The sequence below is a fragment of the Stomoxys calcitrans genome, chromosome 4 (genome assembly GCF_963082655.1).
Source record: "Stomoxys calcitrans chromosome 4, idStoCalc2.1, whole genome shotgun sequence".
Taxonomy (NCBI): Eukaryota; Metazoa; Arthropoda; class Insecta; order Diptera; family Muscidae; genus Stomoxys; species Stomoxys calcitrans.
In genome coordinates this window covers 39,705,450-39,724,106 of record NC_081555.1, presented here as the reverse complement: position 1 = coordinate 39,724,106, position 18,657 = coordinate 39,705,450, and the positions used below count along the sequence as shown (strand labels likewise).

General features: G+C 44.4%; 1 long non-coding RNA gene across 1 annotated transcript in view; it reads right to left on the bottom strand.

Annotated features, from left to right (window-relative positions):
* LOC106084307 (uncharacterized) overlaps nucleotides 1-18,657 on the bottom strand; it is a 235,247-nt gene that overhangs the window by 73,340 nt on the left and 143,250 nt on the right. Inside the window, exon 3 of the long non-coding RNA XR_009398067.1 lies at nucleotides 2,713-3,805. This is a non-coding gene — a long non-coding RNA (uncharacterized LOC106084307). The remainder of the gene's footprint in view (nucleotides 1-2,712; nucleotides 3,806-18,657) is intronic.

Genomic DNA, 18,657 nt, shown 5'->3' with positions numbered 1-18,657 from the left:
GGCGGGGGTTTCCGTTACATTCCTAAGAATTAGGGAGTCACCTAGAATTATTGATGGGTGCAGTGTCTTTCACACAGATTCTGTCGATTGTGCTGGGTTCCGGGCCATTAAGTTGAGGCGGTAAACGAAGCCTCTTACGAGCTGGCCAGGTTTGGGTCGCGGATGGGCTCTGGAGTTGCTACGCCGACGAGTTTAGGATAGTGGACTTCTACTATGATAAACTTGCCAAGGTGCTGTGGCGGAGTTTCTCCGGAACCATAACCTCGATTGTTCTCGAACTGGGGAAGCATGACCTTGGATTGTAGTAGGGAGTCATGGTCAGGTGAGAGATCTGCAATCTCAGGTCGCCGATATGGTGATGGTCTCGGCAAGATGAGGACTTCTGTAGGGTCTGTGGGAATGAGGAGGTGTTTGGGAGTCAAGAGGGGCGGCCCTCTCAGACTTTCGCTATTCATGTATATAGTCAGACGGCGCTGAAGGCCCTGGTTGAGGGTCGTGTAAAAAGCAAGGAGCCTCGGCGATAGTCTCGGTAAAATGAGGACTTCTGCAGGGTCTGTGTGGATGAGGAGGAGTTGGGGAGTCAAAAGAGGCTGTTCTCTCAGACTGTCACGATTTATGTGTATAGTCAGAGGGCGCTGAAGGCCCTCACTGCGGGTCACGAAAAAAGCAAGGAGTGTCTCTGACATTTGGGGCCTTCTGTCGATTATGCTGGATTCCGGACCATCAAGTTATGGCGGATACAGAAGCCTCTGACGAGCTGGCCAGGAATTGGTTGCGGATGGACTCTGAGATTGTGACGCCAATGGTGAACCCTTCTTTGAGTTGGAAGTTTGGGATGTTGGACTCCTACTATGACAAACTTGCTGGCATGGGCTGGCCAGGCTGTAGGGTTGATAAGTCTCTCTGGTGGAGTTTCTCCGGAACGAGAATGTCGATTGTTCTCGAGCTGGGAAAGCATGACCTTGAGTTGTAGGTGGTAGTCCTGGTCAGGTGGGAGATCTGCAATCTCAGATCGATGTCATGGCGATTGTCTCGGTAAGATGAGGACTTCTGCTGGGTCTGTTTGGATGAGGAGGAGTTGGGAAGTCAAGAGAGATGGCCCTCTTCGACTGTCACGATTTATGTGTATAGTCAGAGGGCGCTGAAGGCCCTCACTGCGGGTCGCGTAAAAAGCAAAAAGCGTCTCGGACGTTGGGAGGCTTCTGTCTATTGTGCTGGATTCCGGGCCATCAAGTTGTGGCGGGTAACGAAGCCTCTGACGAGCTGACCAAGTTTGGGTTGCGGATGGACTTTGGGATTGCGACGCCAATGGTGAACCCTCCTTTGGGATGGTGGACACTTTTTTGGTGGAACTTGCTGGCATGGGCTGGCGTTGCAGCCTGTAGGGTTGCCAAGGCGCTGTAGCGGAGTTTCTCCGGAACGAGAACGTCGTTTGCTCTCGAGCTGGGGAAGCATGACCTTGAGTTGTAGGTGGTAGTCCTGGTCAGGTGAGAGATCTGTTATCTCAGGTCGTTGACATGGACTTCTGCAGGGTCTGTGAGGATGAGGAGGAGTTAGGGAGTCAAAAGCAGTGGCCCTCTTCAACTGTCACGATTTATGTGTATTGTCAGAGGGCGCTGAAGGTCCTGGCTGCGGGTTGCGTAAAGAGCAAAAAGCGTCGCGGCCGTTGGGGGGCTTCTGTCTATTGTGCTGGGTTCCGGGCCATCAAGTTGTGGCGGGTAACGAAGCCTCTGACGAGCTGACCAAGTTTGGGTTGCGGATGGACTCTCAGATTGTGACGCCAATGGTGAACCACTTCTTTGGGATGGTGGACACCTTTTTGGAGGAACTTGCTAGCATGGGCTGTCGTTGCAGCCTGTAGGGTTGCCAAGGCCCTGTGACGGAGTTTCTCCGGATCGAGAACGTCGTTTGTTCTCGAGCTGGGGAAGCATGACCTTGGACCATGTGGGTGGTTGTCCTGGTCAACTGGGGGATCTGTTATCTCAGGTCGCTGACATGGCGATGGTCTCGGTAGGATGAGGACATCTGCAGGGTCTGTGAGGATGAGGAGGAGTTGGAGATGGTGGAACAGCTACAGTGTCCCGCGATTACGAAATACCACTTCTTCTCATTGTTCTCTCTGCAGTCTCTCGACCCCCGAGTCATTTTGGAATTCTGCAAGAGTCTGGAATGGCTGATGGGGCGACCCTCTAGTCAACGAGACTGATTCGGTTTCTATGCCGGCTTTTTCGTTTCTATTCATACTTTTCGAATGTCTTTCTTCTGCCCTATTGCTTTTCTTTATAGCACGACTAAAATGGACCAAAAATCTCCTGGTGGAGCGGTTGGCAACTGCGGTTGCCAGGCCCATGTCCTTTAACTTAACCTAAGTTTCGCAATGCCAATTTTTTGCTTTATCCCAGAATATAAGAGACAATTGTATTACAGAGTTTGCTTAATCGCATTTCGGCTTTCGCTTGACCTACGAATTGTTTTTTTTTTTTTTTTTTGTTTTCATTGTTGTTTCATATTTACCTTCATATAATCAATTATGGTAATCTGTTTGAAATTCAATCAATAGTAGCTTAAAATGGGGGAAATTTAAACATGGCTTTTCATTATTGCTTGGGGGCAAATTATAATTTATTTGCTATGCTAATTTCATTGGTCGCCTACTTTGCGAAATGAGCTGTGTGCGGCATAGAATACAAATCAAAATTCTTTTGTACTTACACAGCAGATGATTTTGCAAACCAATGACCAGGGCAAAGGTTAACAAATTGCGAATAACAAATGGAAGTGTCCAATATGACGTGCCACTCTTCATCCTTTAAATATTTCGATAATGTTGTAAATAAACCCGATTTTATAGTCCAAATGCTTCATTTTATCCTGTCACCCCAGCCAGGACCTTTGTTCACGCTCGGTTATGTGTGTGTGTGTGTTGGCTGGCTGTATTTTGCTGCGAGGCGGGTGGTCGGGACTTTGTTGTTGGTGCCGTCAGTGTTTCTTTGCGGATGCTTTGGTGCGGTTAACAAAATTTGATTGCTGCTATTGATGTTGCCGTTGTTTTTTTTTGCTGTTTTGTTTTGGGTTGTTGTGATATGCTGTGGTGTGGGCTTTTGTGTGTATAGTGGGGGCGGGGGGAGGGCAGGGAGCTGGGTGTTGGCTAATATGAATGTCGTGCTATGTAGACGTGACTTCCGTTTCCTGTTAACTAAGCGAAAGGCTGCTTGCTGCCGGGATTTGTGTTGCTGTTGTTAACAGCCAAATGAAAACTCATTATCGGAATGGTTAACCATGACGTTCGGCGGCCCTCTTGCCTTTTGGCGCGTTTAGTGCTGCCCTAGCCCACAGTCAATTTTGATGTTGCTGCTCGTTATTGTGGCTTCTGAAACTCCACCCTGCTACTTCGGCTCTGGGTGTATATCAACTGATTTCATGGGTCATGCAATGCATTTGTAAGCATTTCCAATACCGGCAGCCGACTGTTGATGCTTTCTGTCTCTCCGTTTCTCTCTGTGTGGCCCTGCAGTTATTATTGCCGAATATTTTGTTGAGGTTTCAAATGAAATTTTATGTGAATCTTAACTTCATCAAAAAAGGGCAATGTAAACTTTTCTCCACTTGTATCCTTGCGAGCATGGGTGTGTGTTTCTATTGTGGTTGATTTAGGCCATGAACTCATTCCATCGCCACAAACCACACCACTATTCAAGCATATTTGAATTGATGATAATTGAATGGAGCTGGGGCCACAACAATCTCCCTCCTAACCATTCAAATTCCTTAGGTGTCTGTGCGTCTTTGTGCGAAAGTGGCCCTTCTGAAATGAAATGAGAAGAAAAGAAGAAATAGAGAATATAAAAAGACTGAATATCTTCGATACAAAAAAAGTTTATTTCCTCCCCCTCCCAATTCTTTTGTGTGTGTGTGTGTGTGTGTGTGTGTGGATGAACTTTTGCTGCCCAAAAAACAGCACCGAAAAAAAGAAATGCGTTAAAGGGAAATGAAGTGAGGGCAAACATCAAAAGAATATTTGTATGGCTGGAAGATGGTTTATTTGATCTTCGTCGACCCAAATTGCAAAGTTTTGTGCATGTTTTCATTTACTTCAGTTGCCAGTAATTTCATTTCGTATTTCACTTTATATGCTAGTACTTGTGGTCAACATACTCGCCTGTACGGCAGCAGTAGCTTTCACTAAAGGTGTGCCAGTTTAGTCGTTTTTCAACTTTTTTTCAACTTTTTTTTTTCATTTGGGGAATTTGGTTTAGGGTCTGGCTTAAAAATAACCAAAAAAAAAAAGATATTTTTTGCAAACGTGAAATTCATATCCATGTTCAAAAGGATCTATTATGAGATAAATTGGATTGGCAAGATGAAAAAATGTTACCAAAGGTGAATGGGGATAAAAATATCATGCAGATGCAAATAAAGAGTAAGACAGTAATGATGTAAAATAGCCTTCAAAACTAGATTTCAACAAATTTTTTTATAGCAATACCACCGGGCCGTATCTTATATGCACTCCACCCTGGATCGCGTTTGTCAAGTTCTTTGCCCGGTATCTCTCTCCATAGGTAAACAAAGGAAAATCGATAAGAGTTTCTATGGTGCTATATCAGCTTATGCACCAAATCAGACCATATTTGGCAAGTATGTTAGAGGTCATAGAAAATTTCAACCAAATCGGATAAAAATTGCGTCCTATAAGGGCTCAAGAACTAAAATCGGGATATAGGTATATATAAGAGCTACTTGTAGCCGTTTAGTGGAACGGAAGTGTTTTTATATCGCACCTCAAAGAAAAACAAGTATAAAGGCGTTAAGTTCGGCCGGGCCGAACTTTGGATACCCACCATATATATGTAAACCACCTTTCATCCAAATTCGGTGAAAATTTCATACCTTATGTCCCATAGCAGTTATATCGAAATATGTTCCGATTTGGACCAAATACTAATAAGTTCAAGTGATGGTTTCATTGTTTAAAACAAAATATTGGTCGTTTTAGTCAATGTTAATGTGTCAAATTTTAGTTAAATCGGATTAAAAATTACCCTTTTTTGGGGCCAAGACTTTAAATCGAAATTTATGGCCCCAAAACCTAAAACAGAGAGATCGTTATATTTGCAGGTATATCCAAATCTGGACCGATCTCGGCCAAATTGAAGATGGATGTCGAAGGACCTAATTCAACTCACTTTCCCAAATTTTGGCAAAATCGGACAACAAATGCGCCTTTTATGGGCCTAAGAACTTAAATCAGCGGATCGAACTATATGGGAGCTTTATCCAAACTTCGACCGATCGGGGCCAAATTGTAAAAGGATGTCGAGTGGCTTAACATAACTCACTGTCCCAAAATTTCAGCATAATCGGATAATACATGTAGCTTTTATGGGCCTAAGACCCAAATCGTCGGATCGGTCTATATGGCAGCTATATCCAAATCTGGACCGATCTGAGTGACATTGAAGAAGGAAGTCGGAGGGCCTAACACAACTCACTGTCCCAAATTTCAGCAAAATCGGATAATAAATGTGGCTTTTATGGGCCTAAGACCCTAAATCGGAGGATCGGTCTATATGGCAGCTGTATTCAAATCTGAACCGATCTGGGTTAAATTGAAGAAGGATGTCGAGTGGCTTAACATAACTCTCTGTGCCGAATTTCAGCAAAATCGGATAATAAATGTGGCTTTTATGGGTCTAAGACCCTAAATCGGAGGATCGGTCTATATGGCAGCTGTATTCAAATCTGAACCGATCTGGGTTAAATTGAAGAAAGATGTCGAGTGGCTTAACATAACTCTCTGTGCCGAATTTCAGCAAAATCGGATAATAAATGTAGCTTTTATGGGCCTAAGACCCTAAATCGGAGGATTGGTTTATATGGCAGTTATATCCACACCTGCACCGCTCTGAGTGACATTAAAGAAGGAAGTCGGAGGGCCTAATACAACTCACTATCCTGAATTTCAGCAAAATCGGATAATAAATGTGGCTTTTATGGGCCTAAGAACTTAAATCGGCGGATCGGACTATATGACAGCTATATCCAAATCTAGACCGATCTCTGTTAAATTGAAGAAGGATGTCGAGTTGCTTAACATAACTCACTGTCCCAAATTTCAGCAAAATCGCATTATAAATGTGGCTTTTATGGGCCTAGGACCTTAAATCGTCGGATCGATCTATATGGCAGCTATATCCAAATCTAAACCGATCTGAGCCAAATTAAGAAAGAATATCGAAGGGCCTAACGCAACTCACTGTCCCGTTTTTCAGCAAAATCGGAAAATAAATATGGCTTTTATTGGCCTAAGACCCTAAATCGGCGGATCGGTCTATATGGGGGCTATATGAAGATATAGACCGATATAGCACATCTCCGAACCTAACCTGCTTATGGACAAAAAAATAATCTGTGCAAAGTTTCTGCTCAATATCTCTATTTTTAAAGGCTGTAGCGTGATTTCAACAGACAGACGGAGCGACGGACGGACATGTCTAGATGGTCTTAGATTTTTACGCTGATCAAGAATATATATACTTTATAGGATCGGAAATGGATATTTCGATGTATTGCAAACGGAATGACAAAATGAATATACCCCCATCCTTCGGTGGTGGGTATAAAAAGTTTCTCTCAAAAAGCCATGTCCAATCTGAAACTTTAGTAGACGCTATGGGAGTGAGAGCAGACACAACGGAGGACATGATGAGGCTTTTGATGAAAACCCATTTTCCAGGGGATACGAAGGGACTCACGAAAACACCGGAATCTTGGAATAATGATGTTGATCGAAGGTTTAGTATAACGGAATTTGTGGTCAAGGAATCCTTGAGGAGATTCAAACCATCCAAGTCACCCGGACCTGATGGAATATTTCCGGCATTACTACAGAAAAAGGCAGACTATCTGGCCAAAATTTTCTCAGCCTGCCTAGGACTTGCATATACTCCGAAAGTCGTGCAGGAGGCAAGGGTGGTGTTTATACCCAAGCCCGGCAAGGCAAGTTATGCGACACCAAAGGCCTACAGATTCATAAGCCGTATGTCCTTTCTACTCAAAATCATGGAAAGTATTGTGGACACCATGATAAAGAGTAGGACATCCTGCGAACTGCACAAATACAAACAGCATACCTATGTCAAGGGAAGGTCGGTGGAGACTGCCCTGCATGAGGTTGTGCATAAAACACAAGAATCCTTTGATGCCAAGACGTACACATTGGCAGTTTGCATTGACATCGAGGGGTCGTTTAATTATGTGCGGACCGACACATTGATCCAATGCTTAGACCAGTACCGGGTGGACCCGGTTCTTAGAGACTGTATAAACCACATGCTAAGGAACAGGTGGATAAATTGTGTGTCCCATGGCATAGATATAAGGGAGAAAGTGGTACAAGGCACGCCACAGGGGGGCATTTTATCGCCACTCCTATGGGTGACCATCAAGAATGACCAATTACGGATGCTGACTGAGGAGGGACTTGAACCCGTTTAATACGCAGACGATGTAATAATACTTCCAAGGGGTAAGGTTCCGAACCAGTTATGCAGAAGAGCCGAAAGGGTCTTGAATATGGTATATGACTGGGCTAGACCCAGGGGTCTCAATGTTAACCCAGAGATGACTGAAATATGCCTGTTTACGAGGAAGACGAAGGTGGGCCAATTTAACGCACCACGTTTCCTCAATAAAACGATTTCGATATCTGACAAGGTTAGGTGTGATCTTGGATAGGAAACTTAATTGAAAGTGTCTCGTTCAGGAGCGTAGTGAGAAGGCTCACAGATGTTGGGCACTCTGTTGACGGGCCGTAGCCTCGAAATGGGGCCTAAATCCGAGGATAGGCCACACTGGCTCTACAGGAACGTGATTAGACCAATACTTACTTACGCCTCAGTAGTTTGGTGCTATGAAGAAAAAGTGCAACTTTAGGACCTTACGACAAGTTCAGAGAATACGTTGTCTTGGCATAGGCGGAGCGATGAGGACCACGTCCACTAGGACTATTCTATATATCCGACCCATTGACATACAGATTATAAGTGAGGCAGGCACTGCTACTATGAGACCTAAGGCGATGGGAGAATGGATTGAGGATGGGAGCAGCTCATACCATCACGGAACAATCGAGGCCACGATAGGAAAGCTGGAAGGAAGGGAAGAGGTTTCTGATCGGATACCTGAGATTAACCTTGAGGTCGAGTAAGAGGCACTGCTGCCATCGGCACACTCTTGGATTGACGGAACCCTAGTATTGCCGTCTGGAAGGTCATGTTACACAGATTGGTCAAAGCTAGGGGACAGAGTGTGCCTGTGGGTCAACATTGAGTACCAAGGGACAGAGATCTGTTTTAGATTGCCTGACCATAATATGTTCCTGCAGGCGGAGATCTGGGCGATCACGGATTGCGTAAGTTGGCGTTGTACTAACGCTAGGACATCAAGTGTGAACATCTTTACGAACAGTAAAATTGCCATAGGGGCAATAACAACCGGTATGGGGCAATAACAACCAATAGTCTTGCAGTGTAAGAAGGAAATAAACGCCTTCTCTGAGTATGGCAAAATTCGCATCGTTTGGGTGCCGGGTCATTACGGAGTAGGGGGAATAAAAAGGCAGACGATTTGGCGGTGAAGGCCAGAGAACAGCCGTCAATAAACTTGGTTAACCCGAAGCCTTTGATGCAGTCCGAGTAAAGTGCGTGGGTGACGAATGCGCATACAACCCTGGTGAACAGCGAAACGGGAGGTGGGTCGGCGAAAATCCTAGGGGGTGATCCGTATTGTGAGAGGACGAGGCTATTACCGAAAGGAAGCAAGAAGGAGGTCAGTATGGCTTTTGGTGTCATAACGGGCTACATAGGACTACGAGCTCACCTATGCAAAATCGGTGCATGTGTAGCGCATGTGGGGGAGATGATGATACTTTGTAGCATTCCCTATATCGTTGCCCGCATTTCGCGGCTAACAGACACCGACACTTAGGTGGTGACTATATACCAGAAATTAACCGTGCGTCGTCGCAACGAAGGCGCATGCAACCCTGGTGAACAGCGAAACGGGAGGTAGGACGGCGAAAATCCTATGAGGAGATCCGGATTGTGAGAGGACGAGGCTCTTAATAAAAGGGAGCAAGAAGGAGATCAGTTTAGCTTTTGGTGTCATAACGGGCTGCATAGGACTAAGAGCTCACCTATGCAAAATCGGCGCGGCAAGTGACATCGTGTGTAGGGCATGTGGGGAGATGATGAGACGTTGGAGCGTTTCCTATATCATTGCCCGGATTTCGCGGCTAACAGACACCGGCACTTAGATGGTGACTTTTTACCAGATATTAACCAACTTTGGGGCATGGCATGGAAAACAATTAAGGATTTTCTAAGTAGTAAGGAAATCCTAACTTAATTTTTCTCTTTCGAGGTTACTTGCTTTTAGTATTTAGAGCGCACAACAAGCCGATTACTGGCTTAGGTGTATGTCCATTGTGGCATGGGGCGGAATAATATCTGCAGCCTCTTTTCAACCTAACCTAACATGGCGTAGCACCTCACAAATGACGCCAGCATAAGGAGGGGATAACCACCACAGAAATTTTTTCTGATATTCTCGCCAGAATTCGAGCCCCGGCCTTCAGCGTCATATAAGGACATGCGTTCCTCTGTGCTACGGTGGTCTTTTCCTCGGAGAAGCCTTCTGAATTTAGTCCATTTCGTTTTCTCCTTATTAAGGAAGTTTTTTGGATTCAGCAAATCATATCGAATCCAAAGGTGGCTCGAGAGAGATGTTACCTTAGGACTCTTCAATTTCTGCACCTCACCGATAAGATTCTCTGAACATATTGTTATGTGTAAAACCTCCTAACTAATCTGGTTAACAAAGGTGGCTATATTTTCTGCATCAATGATACCAGACATGGTGATCTGTGGAGACCACCATGTGATCTTTTGTTATTCCTCAATTCCCTTTCTCATTCAGATTCTAGTAGTTTAACGGGTAACACCTGTGGGGCACCGCGCTTTTTGCCACTTAAATAATTGTGTTTACCAAAATGTATTTCTCTCTTCAATATCTCTGCTATCGTTGATATTGTTCCCTAAATTTCGCCTATCTCAATTAGTTAAACGACACCACGACACAGTTGCTCCTTTAAAATATAAACCAATCAATTACCTCCCACTGGGACATGAATGGCAGACGTTTTTGGAAACCTAGCCAATCATGAATGTGGTCACACACACACACACACTCACGCCCAACACATTGTTCAACATCTAAGCGGTCGGTCATTAAGGACAAAAGGATATTCACGAAATTCCATTGTCATTCTTCAACGTGCACAAATTGCAATCAATAACCACTGGAGGCGAATGCTGGCAATCGACAACGCTCATACCCTCATGGTCCTCCCTCAGCTGTCTTGTTTTGCAACAAACGAGGTTGTGTTGTTATTGTTGTGGTGTGTGCATGTAAAATTGTGGCAAACTGAACAAACAAACATTTTTGCGGATAAGCACAACACGTTCTCCCATCGACATCGACAATGGATATGTTGGTTAGCCTATTTGCAAAAGAGGTTGTTAACGAGTTGTTGTTGCATTTGATCACTTGGCCGCCATATGTTGGCCCACTTTCATTGTCCACAGTGAGTTAAATGCCTTGTACGAGTACAGGGACATTTTCAAAGAAGATGGCTTTGCAATAAACAAAACACAGAAGGTGAAAAAAGACGTTAAAATTAGCCAATTTTTAAGAAAAATTAATGTATTTAGAAGCTCATATGCTACCCTTATTGGCAGCTACTTTTAAAAGGTATTATCTTAAGACGAGATTCTATGACATATATCCTTTGAAAGATAACATTCTTGGAAGAAATCAGTAAAACAGTGGTACGAGTATGTAAATATTTTGAATTAATGATCAAAATGTTTATGAAAGACCATGTACGACACGTATACGACACCATGGCCTGCACTTGGGATATGAGACAAAAGAGTAGCAGCGTATTAAGTTTAGCTGAGTCAAGTCTTCACCATGGATTGCATTAGAATCTGATTCCAGATTCAGCTCCCTGATTCAAGGGTCAGCAGGATAGGAACAACCAATCCCATTACACTTGTTTACGAGTTCTGCTGCCTGCGCCTGAAAATTGGAAGCATCTCGGGTAATCAACAGTTTAGTAAAAAACACAGGGTTTGCAACGTTAATGATATCTCTGAATTTCTTCTCTGGAACATGCATATCTGATGGAGGCGGTAGCTCTCTGAAGGATCGTTTGGTGTGTTCTATTAAGGCGGTATGAGATAAGGCCCCAATGCAATAAAGCCACAAACGCAAAACGAAAAATGGCCTAAAGTTGGGTGGGCTAAGTACCCCCCTTATTTACTTAAATTTACATAAGAGAAGGCTTGGGATCTGTAGATCTAAAGAGATGGGCCAGCAGAGGAACGCCTCAAAGAGGTTTACTGTCTCCTCTACTTTGGTATATAGCCATTAACAATATTATTGTCACTGAAAGAAAAAGGTGTTAAAGTGGTCGCGTATACTGATGATGTGGCAAGTGCGGTTAGGGGAAAGTTTCCCAGCACTCTAAGAGATATACTTCAGGAAGCTCAACACAAAAATGGGATACCGAAAGTGGTCTAGGTATAAATCCTTGCAAGAAAGAAATAGTTTTTTTTTCTGCAGGAGATAAATTGCCTACAGTGGAACCTGTTTCCTTGGGAGGAGATTACATAAATCGCAAAATATCTGGGTGTTTGGCTTAACAGGAAATTGAACTTCAAATCAAACATTTTGGAAAGGGCAAGAAAGGCAACTCTTGCCCTATATACCTGGAATAGAGCCAATGGCATAAGTTGGGGGGTTTAGACCGCGTATCATGTATTAGGTATAAATTGCACTTAAACCTAGCCCAACCTTCTGTTGAGTGTCAATATCAAGGAACTCTACGACTAAGATGGGGTGAGAGCAGAGGTATCAGGTTCTGAGTCGAATGGGTCTGGCTGGACAGTTAAACAGGTGACGTGTATCGTGTGATATCAGGTCAAAATTGGGACATACGTCTTGCATCAATCCTTGCTCTGTAGGAGTTGAGGCGGCTGCATCTGCCCGAACGTAAATGAGCCAGAACTACACTGGTTTGCCGAGGGAGATCAATTTTTTCAGGTGCAGTTGAGGGCGATCATTCTCCAAGGACTACATTCACCCGGTAGCTATTTACCACATCTGCTACCGTGTCTGCATGAATGTTGTCTAGACCCGCTTGATATGCCGCTTGGTTTGGAGGTTCTCTCTTTTAGTGCTGAAATTCACTCTCTAGATCCTGTGGATTTACCTTAAGGCTTCTGGGCGGTGGTGAGCACCTATCCACAGGATGATGATTTGGATGGTCTGTGCGACAACAGCCCAAAAGGCTTAGACAGCATGTAGGTATATCGTCTTTGTCTCCTGATGGAGGTGGTCCACATTAGAACTGAGGAGACAGACCGTCGCAGTTCAGAGGGCGGCATTCTGACAGATCTGAATATTATTCCACTGCATGTCACAGAGCTGACGAGACCACACTGGCGCTGCATTGCTTACCACACACCGGATGCTGCCGGCAGCACTTGAGAACCTTGCTTCTACTTTTGACTTTATCGGCAATTGCTCTGACATATCGGGAGAATGTGTAAGAGCTGTCAAATTTGACGCCTAGTATTTTGGGACACTTGATGGTCGGAATCATTTCTCCATCGACCATCACAGTCAGCTCGACATTTACCTCACGCTTATTTTTAGAGAACAATGTGGCTGAAGGTAGGCGTTCAACCTATAGCAGATGTCAACAATGGGTGGGGGGCCTGATGCCTTGATCGGACGGACGGAAGGACGGACGGAAGGACGGACGGAAGGACGGACGGAAGGACGGACGGAAGGACGGACAGAAGGACGGACGGAAGGACGGACGGAAGGACGGACGGAAGGACGGACAGAAGGACGGACGGAAGGACGGACGGAAGGACGGACGGAAGGACGGAAGGACGGACGGAAGGACGGACGGAAGGACGGACGGACGGAAGGACGGACGGAAGGACGGACGGAAGGACGGACGGAAGGACGGACGGAAGGACGGACGGAAGGACGGACGGAAGGACGGACGGAAGGACGGACGGAAGGACGGACGGAAGGACGGACGGAAGGACGGACGGAAGGACGGACGGAAGGACGGACGGAAGGACGGACGGAAGGACGGACGGAAGGACGGACGGAAGGACGGACGGAAGGACGGACGGAAGGACGGACGGAAGGACGGACGGAAGGACGGACGGAAGGACGGACGGAAGGACGGACGGAAGGACGGACGGAAGGACGGACGGAAGGACGGACGGAAGGACGGACGGAAGGACGGACGGAAGGACGGACGGAAGGACGGACGGAAGGACGGACGGAAGGACGGACGGAAGGACGGACGGAAGGACGGACGGAAGGACGGACGGAAGGACGGACGGAAGAACGGACGGAAGGACGGACGGAAGGACGGACGGAAGGACGGACGGAAGGACGGACGGAAGGACGGACGGATGGACGGACGGAAGGACGGACGGAAGGACGGACGGAAGGACGGACGGAAGGACGGACGGAAGGACGGACGGAAGGACGGACGGAAGGACGGACGGAAGGACGGACGGAAGGACGGACGGAAGGACGGACGGAAGGACGGACGGAAGGACGGACGGAAGGACGGACGGAAGGACGGACGGAAGGACGGACGGAAGGACGGACGGAAGGACGGACGGAAGGACGGACGGAAGGACGGACGGAAGGACGGACGGAAGGACGGACGGAAGGACGGACGGAAGGACGGACGGAAGGACGGACGGAAGGACGGACGGAAGGACGGACGGAAGGACGGACGGAAGGACGGACGGAAGGACGGACGGAAGGACGGACGGAAGGACGAACTCCTTTTCCTGGATAATTTTGATCCGAGTAGGAGGCCCAGCTATGGGTTGCCCAAAAAGTAATTGCGTATTTTTCAGGTCGGCCAAATGAAGTTGATAATGACCAAATCAAAGCATTAATCGAATTGGATCTTCATGTAACTGAGCGTGAGATAGGAGAGAAGTTAAATGTACCAAATCAACCGTTTATTATCACATAAAAAGTCTTGGACTGGTGAAAAAGCTTGATATTTGGGTACCACATGTATTGAAAGAAATTCATTTAACAAACCGAATCAACGCTTGTGATATGCACCTTAAACGCAATGAATTCGATCCCTTTTTAAAACGAATCATAACTGGAGATGAAAAATGGATTGTTTACAACAACGTTAGTCGAAAACGATCATGGTCCAAGCATGGTGAATCAGCTCAAACCACTTCAATGGCTGATATCCACCAAAAGAAGGTTATGCTGTCTGTTTGGTGGGATTGGAAGGGTGTGGTATATTTTGAGCTGCTTCCAAGGAACCAAACGATTAATTCGCATGTTTACTGTCAACAATTGGACAAATTGAATACAGCCATCACGGAGAAGCGACCAGAATTGGTCAATCGTAAAGGTGCCATATTCCACCAGGACAACGCTAGACCGCACACATCTTTGGTCACTCGCCAAAAACTGAGTGAGCTTGGTAAAACTTTCATTTGGTTCAGTTTTTTGCAGATAAAGGCCAGAAGTTCTATGAGCGTGGAATACTAAATTTGCCAGGAAGATGGCAAAAGGTTATCGAACAAAATGGCAATTATATATTTGATTAAAGTTCATTCCAAGTTCTATTAAAAATGCATTTACTTTCTTTTAAAAAAATCCGCAATTACTTTTTGGGCAACCCAATATTCAGCCTCCTTCGAGAAGCCTCTCAGTTATTTTTTCTCCTTTGAAGTTATCTCCTTCAATATGTGGTCCCAAATTCCGATATCTTCTATCTCCGAACGAAAATCATCAGCTCTTCCTTCCTTGGGTTCATTCTCAACCCACTGCTCTTACCCGATCTCAACAGTCTCCTAAGGACTTCTTGACAATACAAATAAAATGCAATTTTAATTCGATTATTTGTCTTCTCTGCAATCAGCAACCCACTGTATTTTGCTTCTTGCAAATGTTAATTTTTGTAATTTGAGTCTTTCCTTTTTGCGTCTCGTTAATGTGTAAATGTTGTCCGATTTAACATAATTTTGTTAAAATTTTAAAGCCATGCATACTTGGCCAAGTTACAACAATTGCAGACTGTGTCGCTTGGGAGTGCATCATTTGGTATATTAAGGTGGCCACACGTTTAAACTCGGTCGGTTGCACACATCCGCCTGCCACAAGAGCAGAATGCAGTGGACACAAGGACACACTGTTTGCATTGTTCATTATGTCGAATTATGAAAATGCTTGTCTGAATATTCGAGTGCGTGCTGATGTGAGTGTGCGTATGCCTTGGTATTTGCATGTAGAGATATTGAGAGGAGCTATTATCGCCGACCATAAGTTATTTATAGCCATATTGCTAAATGTTCAACCACATATTTCACACCCTGCGGTGAGATAGCGCCCAGAGTGGGCAGGTGGGTGAGGATGGATGAAAAATTTAAAGCAGCATCAGCACATAATTCCTGCCAAACAACTGTAATGAGCCTATGACACACCTGCATCTGCACGACTTTGTGTGCGTTGAAATCGGCCTTACAATTAAATTCCACATTTCGCACCTCCATTCGAACAGATGCAACAGCGAGGCGAATGCAATGCATCGACAAGCTGGTGCTAAAACATGCATATCCGGGTGAATCTTTAGTGTTGGACTTTTCGATGTCATACCGTGCTGAAAATTTTAAATTGCACGCAGGATGCAGCATAATAACGAAGTGAAGAAGCCATGGCGAACTGCTAATGAGTTTGCCAGCAATTTGTTATCGAAAAAGGCATAGCGTTTGGCATTACTTTAAGTGTGGTAAGGTGGTATTGGAAAATAAAAATATTTATATGGCAAAATTATTAAAGCTGGTCACACTTTAAAGTCTTCTAGAATGAATTTCATTTTACTAAAGCATCCGATATTTGTGCGAATACAAAAACAATGATGGGGGTATTAGTGTTGAGAGAGTGAGAGGTGAGTGTTATAAGCGAGAGAAAGAAGTAAAAATGGTAAAAATTAATATATGTTCGTACAAACTTAGATTTAGTTGCAATATTCAGATAGCTTGAAATGTGATAAAAATCACATGAAAATCAATATCAGAAGGGGGTTGTACGAGTATCGGAACCGATTTTTACCAATCAGTCAAAGAAGTGATATGTGCAAGATTTCGTAATGATTGAACAACAAATACGACCTGCACCTTGATTACAAGAATACATGGACTCACAGACGGACAGACAGACATGGCTAAATCGAATCAGAAAGTGATTCAGAGTCGTCAGTATATTTATCAACGGGTCTAGCTCTTCTTCTTTTAAGCGTTGCAAACAAATGCACTAACTTATAATACCCTGAACCACACTGGTGGTGTAGGGTATAAACACAAGTACGAGCGTGCTTAGTTCGGCCGGGCCGAATCTTGGGAACCCACAAACATGGATTTTGCTAAAAATTTTTACAAAATAAATTAAGTTGTAGGGCTAATTTTTATACCCTCCACCATAGGATGGGGGTATACTAATTTCGTCATTCTGTTTGTAACTACTCGAAATATTCGTCTGAGACCCCATACAGTATATATATTCTTGATCAGCGTAAACATCTAAGACGATCTAGACGATGACCGTTCGCCTGTCCGTCCGTCGGTCCGTCAGTCTGTCTGTTGAAATCACGTTACAGTCTTTAAAAATAGAGACATTGAGCTGAATTTTTGCACAGATTCTTTTTTCTGTCCATAAGCAGGTTGAGTTCGAAGATGGGCTATATCGGACTATATCTTGATATAGCACCCATATAGACCGATCCGCCAATTTAGGGTCTTAGACAAATGAAAAGCCGCATTTATTGTCCGATTTTGCTGACATTTGGGACAATGAGCTGCCATATAGACCGATCCTGCGATTTAGGGTCTTAGGCCCATAAAAGCCACATTCATTATCCAATTTTGCTAAAATTTGGGACAGTGAGTTTTCTTAGGCCCTTCAACGTCCTTCGTTAATTTGGTTCAGATCGGTCCAGATTTGGTTATAGCTGTCATATAGACCAATCTTTCGATTTAGGGTCTTAGGCCCATAAAAGCCATATTTATTATCTGATTTTGCTGAAATTTGGGCCCTTAGACTTGTTTTTTTTTTTTTCAATTTAGCCCTGATCGGATCAGATTGGGATATAGCTGCCATATAGACCGATCCCTCGATTTAAGGTTTTGGGCCCATAAAAGGCGCGTCGCCGAAATTTGGGACAGTGAGTTAAATTAAGCCTCTTGATATATTTCTGCATTATGGCACAGATCGGTCCAGATTTGGATATAGCTGTCATATAGACCGATCTCTCGGTTTTAGGTTGTGGGGCCATAAAAAGCGCAATTATTGTCCGATGTCGCTGAAATTTGGGACAGTGAGTTGTGTTAGGCCCCACGACATCTTTCGTTAATTTGGCCCAGATCGGTTCAGATTTAGATATAGCTGCCATATAGACCGATCCTCCGATTTAGGGTCTTAGGCCCATAAAAGCTACATTTATTATCCGATCTTGCTGAAATTTGGGACAGTGGGTTGTGTTAGGCTCTTTGACATCTTTCGTTAATTTGGCCCAGATCGGTTCAGATTTAGATATAGCTGCCATATAGACCGATCCGCCGATTTAGGGTCTTAGGCCCATAAAAGCCACATTTATAACCCGATTTTGCTGAAATTTTAGACAGTGAGTTGTGTTAGGTCCTTCGACACCCTTCTTCAATTTGACCACGATCGGCCCAGTTTTGGATATAGCTGCCATATAGACAAATCTCTCGATTTAAGGTTTTGGGCCCATAAAAGGCGCATTTATTGTCCGATGTCGCCGAAATTTGGGACAGTGTGTTGTGTTAGGCCCTTCGCCATTCTTCTTCAATTTGGCCCAGATCGGTTCAGATTTGGATATAGCTACCATATAGACCGATCCTCCGATTTAGGGTCTTAGGCCCATAAAAGCTACATTTATTATCCGATCTTGCTGAAATTTGGGACAGTGGGTTGTGTTAGACCCTTTGACATCTTTCGTTAATTTGGCCCAGATCGGTTTAGATTTAGATATAGCTGCCATATAGACCGATCTCTCGGTTTTAGGTTTTGGGGTCATAAAAGGCGCATTTATTGTCCGATTTTGTTGAAATTTGGGACAGTGAGTTGTGTTAGGCCATTTGACATCTTTCGTAATTTGGCCCAGATCGGTTTAGATTTAGATATAGCTGCCATATAGACCGATCTCTCGATTTAAGGTTTTGGGCCCATTTAATTGAAATTTGACACATTGGTTTATGTTAGGATTTTCGACTTCCATGTCGCATATGGTTCAGATCGGTTTATTTTTAGTTATAGCTTCTAAAAAGACCAATATTTTGTTATACACAATTAAACAATGACTTGTACCGATTAGTATTTGCTCCAAATCGGAACATATTTCGGTATAACTGCTATGGGACATGAGGTATGCAATTTGCACCGGATTTTGATGAAATATATACCCGAGGTGTTGGGTAACCAAAGTTCGACCCGGCCAAA